The 7,132-nt window shown below is 33.6% G+C and overlaps 1 pseudogene; it reads right to left on the reverse strand.

Moving 5' to 3' along the window:
- Nucleotides 1-566: 566 nt before the first annotated feature.
- On the reverse strand, nucleotides 567-779 carry LOC141515273 (large ribosomal subunit protein eL38 pseudogene; annotated as a pseudogene).
- Between the last annotated feature and the right edge of the window lie 6,353 nt (nucleotides 780-7,132).

Raw genomic sequence — 7,132 nt, forward strand, 5'->3', positions numbered from 1 at the left:
CATCAGATGTCATTTTTGAACAAATTCTTAATTAGGCTAATCAGGATGATTTTGTTTTTGGTGAACAACTTTAAGAATTCATATTTACTCCAATGATATTTTACCTTTTAATATTCATCCCTTTTTGGGAGCCTGATTTTTTCAACATTGTTAGCTATCTTCCCCAATTTGGTCTCATTCAAAATGAAAAATTATGCAATTTATACATTCCCTCATTCCATCAATAAAACCAGCAAATAGCACAGTCTTCGGGAGTAATCCCTAGAGAATGCCATTAGAGATATTTTGTAAGTGGATATAGATAAAAGAATCTATGATGACTATTTAGAGGAGGTCCAGTTATTCAATTCAGAATTTATCAAAAATATCATATCATTTAAACCACATCTCAATATCTTCCCACAAAATAAATAGCATGAGAGATTTTGCCATTTATTTTGCTTAAAATTGCGTATACCTTATCTTTCAATTGAATGCTCTTCACTTTCTAATCTACAGACCTTTTTTTTTCAATTTTTCCCCTGTATTTTAATGGAGATGATGGATCATTAAGTGAGTTGATTCCTTCACTTCAGCTCCTTCACAGCCAAACCAGGAGGCAGGGACTGTTTAAGTTTCTCTGCCTTCTCTTTGTCTGTGATGACCATTGTGTACAGATACCTGCTGCATCAGACCTTCAACTTCACATTGTCCTTGTTTTTCTTGATCTTGACAGATTTAGCATCTTTTCATCTAGCTGTGAGCAGGAAGTCTTTTATTTCCTCACTTTTTCGGGGCATGGTGATGGTGGTGGCAGGACAGGGGCGCAGCGGGTGACGCAAGAGATAAAGCCTCAGGAGAGATTCTCACCTCTACCTACCTTTTCAAAAAGGAAAGTGAAGTTAGAATGATTTGTCTTGTTCTGGAGGAAAATGTACTAAAATATTTAAATGGTTTTTATATGTTTATATAAGTTTACACGTTTAAAGATTACCTTAACAATTCATAATATAATATGCATTCCTACCCTTCCTGAGCAACTTTGTTCCATGTTTTACCATGAATTCACTATGCTGGACACCTTCCTGAAATTCATATATTATGATGTCAAGTGGACAAGGATACTATCATCAATCACTATCATTTCCCTCAGTCTAATCTTACTCTCACTTTGTGATCGTTCCATACTTTCATGTTGTTTTTTTTTTTTTTTTTTTTTTTTTTAGATTTTTCAAGGCAATGGGGTTAAGTGGCTTGCCCAAGGCCACACAGCTAGGTAATTATTAAGTGTCTGAGACCAGATTTGAACCCAGGTACTCCTGACTCCAAGGCTGGTGCTTTATCCACTACACCACCTAGCCGCCCCTAAAATATTTTTTTAACTGTTCTCTCTCTCTCTTTTTTTTAAGGCAAATGGGGTTAAGTGGCTTGCCCAAGGCCACACAGCTAGGTAATTATTAAGTGTCTGAGACCAGATTTGAACCCAGGTACTCCTGACTCCAAGGCCGGTGCTTATCCACTACACCACCTAGCTGCCCCACTTTCATGTTAATATTGCTATTCTCCAACTATTTATTGAACTTCATAAAAATTTTATCTTCCTGATTTTATTCAAATATTTCTTTATATCAATATATCTTTTTTCATGAGCATCCCTGTCACTTTAGTTATTTTGACCTGTACATTTTAAGTATCTTCCTCCTTAATAATAATTCAGACATATGTTCTTTGAACCAAGACTTAGATTTACCTAGGAGATAAAACTTACCTCTTTCTAAAACATTCTTTTTGTTAACCTATTTTTCAAATGCATATGTTTTTAAGGACAAATCTCTCTCTCTCTCTCTCTCTCTCTCTCTCTCTCTCTCTCTCTCTCTCTCTGTCTCTCTCTGTCTTTTTATCCCATCTTATTTTAAATAATTGTTTCCTAGTTATAGTCTTTTTATCTGAGGAGTGCTTTCCTTTTTTATTTTTTAAAATTTATTTATTTTTTATCTATATCCACATACATATTTTGTTTTGTTTTGTTTTTGCAAAGTCATGGGGTTAAGTGACTCACCCAAGGCTACACAACTAGGTAATTAATAAGTATCTAATGCTGGATTTGAACTCAGGTTCTCCTGACTCCAGGGTCAGTTCTCTATCTACTGTGCCACCTAGCTGCCCCTACATGTATATTTTTAAGTAACAAAATTTCCTTCCACCCTCCCTTCTCACACTTTCTCCCTCAATGGTAAATAATCAGGTTAGTATTGAACAGTCATATTTTTAATGAACATTTTTACATAGTAGTCATTTTTGGTGTGAGGAATTAAGATTAAGGGAAAGAAACAAAAGAGATAATTTTTATAAAATATTCATCAGTGCAAAAAAAAAGTGTTCATCAGATGCTGAAGGGTTGGTTTTTCTTTTTTTGTTGCTTTGTTGTTGTTTTATTTTGTTTTGTTATTCTGCCTCTGAATGGGGTTAACATTATCCATAGCCAGTCCAATAACAGTTGACTAGCTCGCTGAACTGCTAAGAAGAATTGCTTCCATTAAAGCTGATACTCTCACAATGTTGTTCTTACTGTATACATTGTTCTCTTGTTTCTGTTCCCTTTGCTCAGCATTAGATGCTGTAAGTCATTCCATGCTTCTCTAGGGTCCAACCGTATATGATTTCTTATAGAACAATAGTATTCCATAGTATTCATGTACCATAACTTGTTTAGCCATTCCTCAATTGATGGGCATCACTTCAATTTCTAATTCTTTGCCACTACAAAAAGAATTGCTATGAATATTTTGGAATATGTAGGACTTTTCCCATTTTTTGTCATTTCTTCTGGATACAGACTAGAACTGGAATTGCTGCATTAAAGAGTAGGAACGATTTCATTGCTTTTTGGGCATAGTTCCATATTGCTCTCCAGAATGGTTGGATCTGTTCATAACTCCACCAGCAATGTATCAATGTGTCAATCCTCCCACAACCTCTCTAACATTTATAATTTTTCCCTTTTTCTCATCTTAGTCAATCGGATAGGTGTGAGGTGATACCTCATTGTTGTTTTAATTTGCACAGTGCTTTCCTTTTTACTTTTATCCTCATATCAATCTTTCTTTGGCTATTTTAATTTTTCAATTTTCCTTGTCATTTCTATTCCTTCTGCTACTCCTTTTCCTCTGTATTCAATTATCTTTCCCACTCTCTAAAATAGTACTATACATGCTAGAAAAAGGTGAAAGCATTATCAAAATATAATAGCAATAAATCTTTTGCAACCCAGTCTACAATATAGTCATGAAAAATATATTTACAGAAATTATCACTGTAACAATCTTAGGAAAATTTGTTATTTTTTAACATTTACAGAAGGAACCTTCATGACATTGTTGAAGACATTGATGTTTTAAAGCAAAATAAAAGAAAAATTCTTTTTTCTTTCTCTCTGTCTCTGTCTCTCTTTGTCTCTTATCTCTGTATCTCTGTTTCTCTGTGTGTCTTTGTGTCTCTGTCTCTCTTTGTCTCTCTCTGTCTGTCTCTCCCTGTCTCTCTGCCTCTCTCTCTATGTCTGTCTGTCCATTTGTCTGTCTGCCTCTCTCTCTCTGTCTCTCCTTTTTCTCTATTTCCATGTCTGTTTCTCTTTTGTTCTGTATAGTTTTCTATCTTGTCTCTCTGTTTCTCTCTTCCATTGTTACTAAATTATATTTTCAATCACTCATTATTGATAATATTTAATATTAACAATCAAGATGACTATAACAATGAAAAGAGAACTGGATTTGGATAAGACATTTAAGTTTAACTTCTGGCTTTGTTGCTTATTATTGATTGACCTTGGATAAGTCTTACAGTCTGTGGATCTTAAGTTCCCTATGTATTAAATGAAATGATTGGACTATATCACACCTCCAAATAAATGACCTTATGAAAGAAACTTTGAGTCTCAAAGTTTCATTCCACTGTCCCATTCCAACTTTATTAGAACTAGATACCTTTCTTAAAGGTGATGTATACTAGGTGTATACTATACTATGTATACTATACATATATAGGTGTATACTATACTATGTATACTATAACTCTGGGTGTTATGCAGCTAAATGCATAACAGGTTATGCTCTTTCCTCTTCTATTCCTTTCACAATTTCTTTTTATTTTCAGAGAAAGGATTGTTTATTGAGAAATGTTGGTACAACAGTGAGTTGAAAGTAATATGGGAGAAGGAAAGGAATAAGCATTTACATCATTTTTATAAGCTGCAGACACAATGCTAAGCAGTTTTGCAAAAATATTTTCTCATTTCCTCCTTATAACAACCTGGAATGTAGATACTATTTTTATCTGAGGCAAATAGAAGTTGAATTACTTGCCTAAGGTGCTACAACTAGTGAGTATCTGAGGCCAGATTTGCATTATAGTATTCCTTATTCAAGGCTTAGAACTCTACACATTCTACACCTATTTTCCACAAAATATGATTCAAAATTGACAAGGGCAGCCAGGGATATGGGTGCGATTTTTTTAGAATGGTTTTATTTATTTTAATTTTTGCAATTTCCCCTCTCCAATCTTGCTCCCCCCCTCAAGAAGGCAGTTTGCTAGTCTTTACATCATTCCCATAATATGCATTGTTCTAAGTTGAATGTGATGAGAGAGAAATCATATTCTGAAGGAATAAACATAGTATAATATGAGATATAGCAGAATTACATAATAACACAAATTAAAAGTAATAGTCTAATCTTTGTTCAAACTTCACAATTCTTTCTAAGGATACAGATGGCATTCTCCATCACAGTTATCCCAAAATTATGCCTGATTGTTGCCCTGTTGGTATTAGCAAGTCCAGTAAGGTTGATCATCACTCCCTTGTTGCTGTTAGGGTATACAATGTTCTTCTGATTCTTCTCATCTTGCTCAGCATCAGTTCATGCAAATCCTTCCAAGCTTCCCTGAATTCTCATCCCTCCTGGTTTCTGAAAGAACAATAGTGTTCCATCACCTACATATACCACAGTTTATTGAGCCATTTCCCAATTGATGGACATTCCCTCAATTTCCATTTCTTTGTCACCATAAACAGAGCTGCTATGAACATTTTTGTACAGGTGATGTTTTCACTATTCTCATAATCTCTTTAGGGTATAGACCCAATAGTGGTATTGCTGTATTAAAGGCTATGCACATTTTTATTGCCCTATGGGTATAATTCAAAATTGCTCTCCAGAAAGGTTGGATGAGTTCACAGCTCCACAAACAAACACAGCTCCACATCCCTTCCAACATTGATCATTGTCCTTTCTGGTCATATTGGTCAGTCTGAGAGGTATGGGGTGGTAACACAGAGAGGTTTTAATTTGCAATTCTCTAATAATTAGTGATTTAGAACAATTTTTCATATGATTATGGATTTCTTTGATTTCCTCATCAGTAAATTGCCTTTGCATATCCTTTCACCATTTGTCAATTGGTGAAATGGCTTGTCTTTTTTGAAAAAAAATTTGACTCAGTCCTCTGTACATTTTAGAGATGAGTCATTTGTCAAACACTATTCATACAAAAGGTTTCCCAATTTAATGCATTTCTTTTGATCTTGGTTACAGTGGTTTTATCTAGTTTGTTTTTAATGATATTCTCAATCTCTTCCTTGGTCATAAACTGATTCCCTTTCCATAGATCTGACAGGTACACTATTCCTTGATCTTCAAGTTTGCTTATAATAATATTTTTATGTCCAATTCCCATAACCATTTTGGTTTTATCTTGATATAGGGTGTGAGGTGTTAGTATGGAAGTTTCTTCCATATTAACTTCCAATTTTCCCAACAGATTTTAATTGAAGAGAGTTTTTGTCAAAATAGCTGAACTCTTTGGGTTTATCAAACAGCAGATTACTATAATCATTTCCTGATCTGCCACTCTATTTCTTAGGCAATACCAGACACTTTTGATGACTGATGCTTTATAATATAATTTTAGATCTGGTTGTGCTGTTGCACTTTTTTTCATTTAAATCCCTGGAAATTCTCAACTTTTTATTTCTCCATATGAATTTACTTACATTTTTTTTCTAGCTCATTGAAGAACTTTTTTTGAATTTTGATTGGTAGGGCACTAAATAAGTAGTTTAATTTTGGGAGAATTGTCATTTTTATTATATTTGCTTGGCATATTCATGAACAGTTGATATGTTTCCAGTTATTTAAGTCTTATTTTATTTGTGTGAGAAGTGTTTTGTAGTTGATTTCAAAAAGTTTCTGAGTCTGCCTTGAGAGGTAGACTCCTACATATTTTATATTGTCTGAGATTACTTTGAATGGGATTTCTCTTTCTGGCTTTTTCTGTTGTATCTTGCTAGTCATATATAGTAATGTTGAGGATTTATGAGAGTTTATTTTATATCCTGCGGCTTTGAAGATCTTGCTAATTATTTCTAGTAATTTTCTAGATGATTTTTTTTGGAATTCTCTAGGTATACAATCATGTCATCTGCAAAGAGTGAAAGTTTTGTCTTTTCCTTCCCTATTCTAATTCCTTCCATTTCTTTTTCTTCTCTTATCACTGAAACTAACATTTCTAATACAATATTGAATAGTAGTGGTTTTAGTGGACATCCTTGTTTGACCCCTGATCTTATTGGGAGTGCCTCTAACCTATCCCCATTGCATATCATCCTTGTTGATGGTTTCAAATAGATACTGTTTATTATTCTAAGTAACAATCCATTTATTCCGGTGCTATCTAGTGTTTTTAATAGGAATGGGTGTTTATTTTGTCAAAAACTTTTTCAGCATATATTGCTATAATCATTTGATTTCTGATACATTTGTTAGTGATAAAATTAATTATACTGAAAGTTTTCCTAATATTGAACCAACCCTGCATTTCTGGGATAAAACCTACTTGGTTGTAATGTAGTATCCTAGTGATAATTTGTTGTAGTCATTTTGCTAAGATTTTATTTAAGAATTTTGCATCTATTTTCATCAGGGAGATGGGTCTGTAATTTTCGTTTGCTTTTTTAACTCTTCCTGATTTAGATATCAGCAACATATTGGTGTCATAGAAAGAGTTAGGCAGAGTTCTGCCTTCATCTATTTTTCTAAATAGTTTATATAGAATTGGAACCAGTTATTCCTTAAATGTTTGATAGAATTCACTTCTG

The sequence above is a fragment of the Macrotis lagotis genome, chromosome 1, assembly GCF_037893015.1.
Source record: "Macrotis lagotis isolate mMagLag1 chromosome 1, bilby.v1.9.chrom.fasta, whole genome shotgun sequence".
Lineage (NCBI taxonomy): Eukaryota > Metazoa > Chordata > Mammalia > Peramelemorphia > Peramelidae > Macrotis > Macrotis lagotis.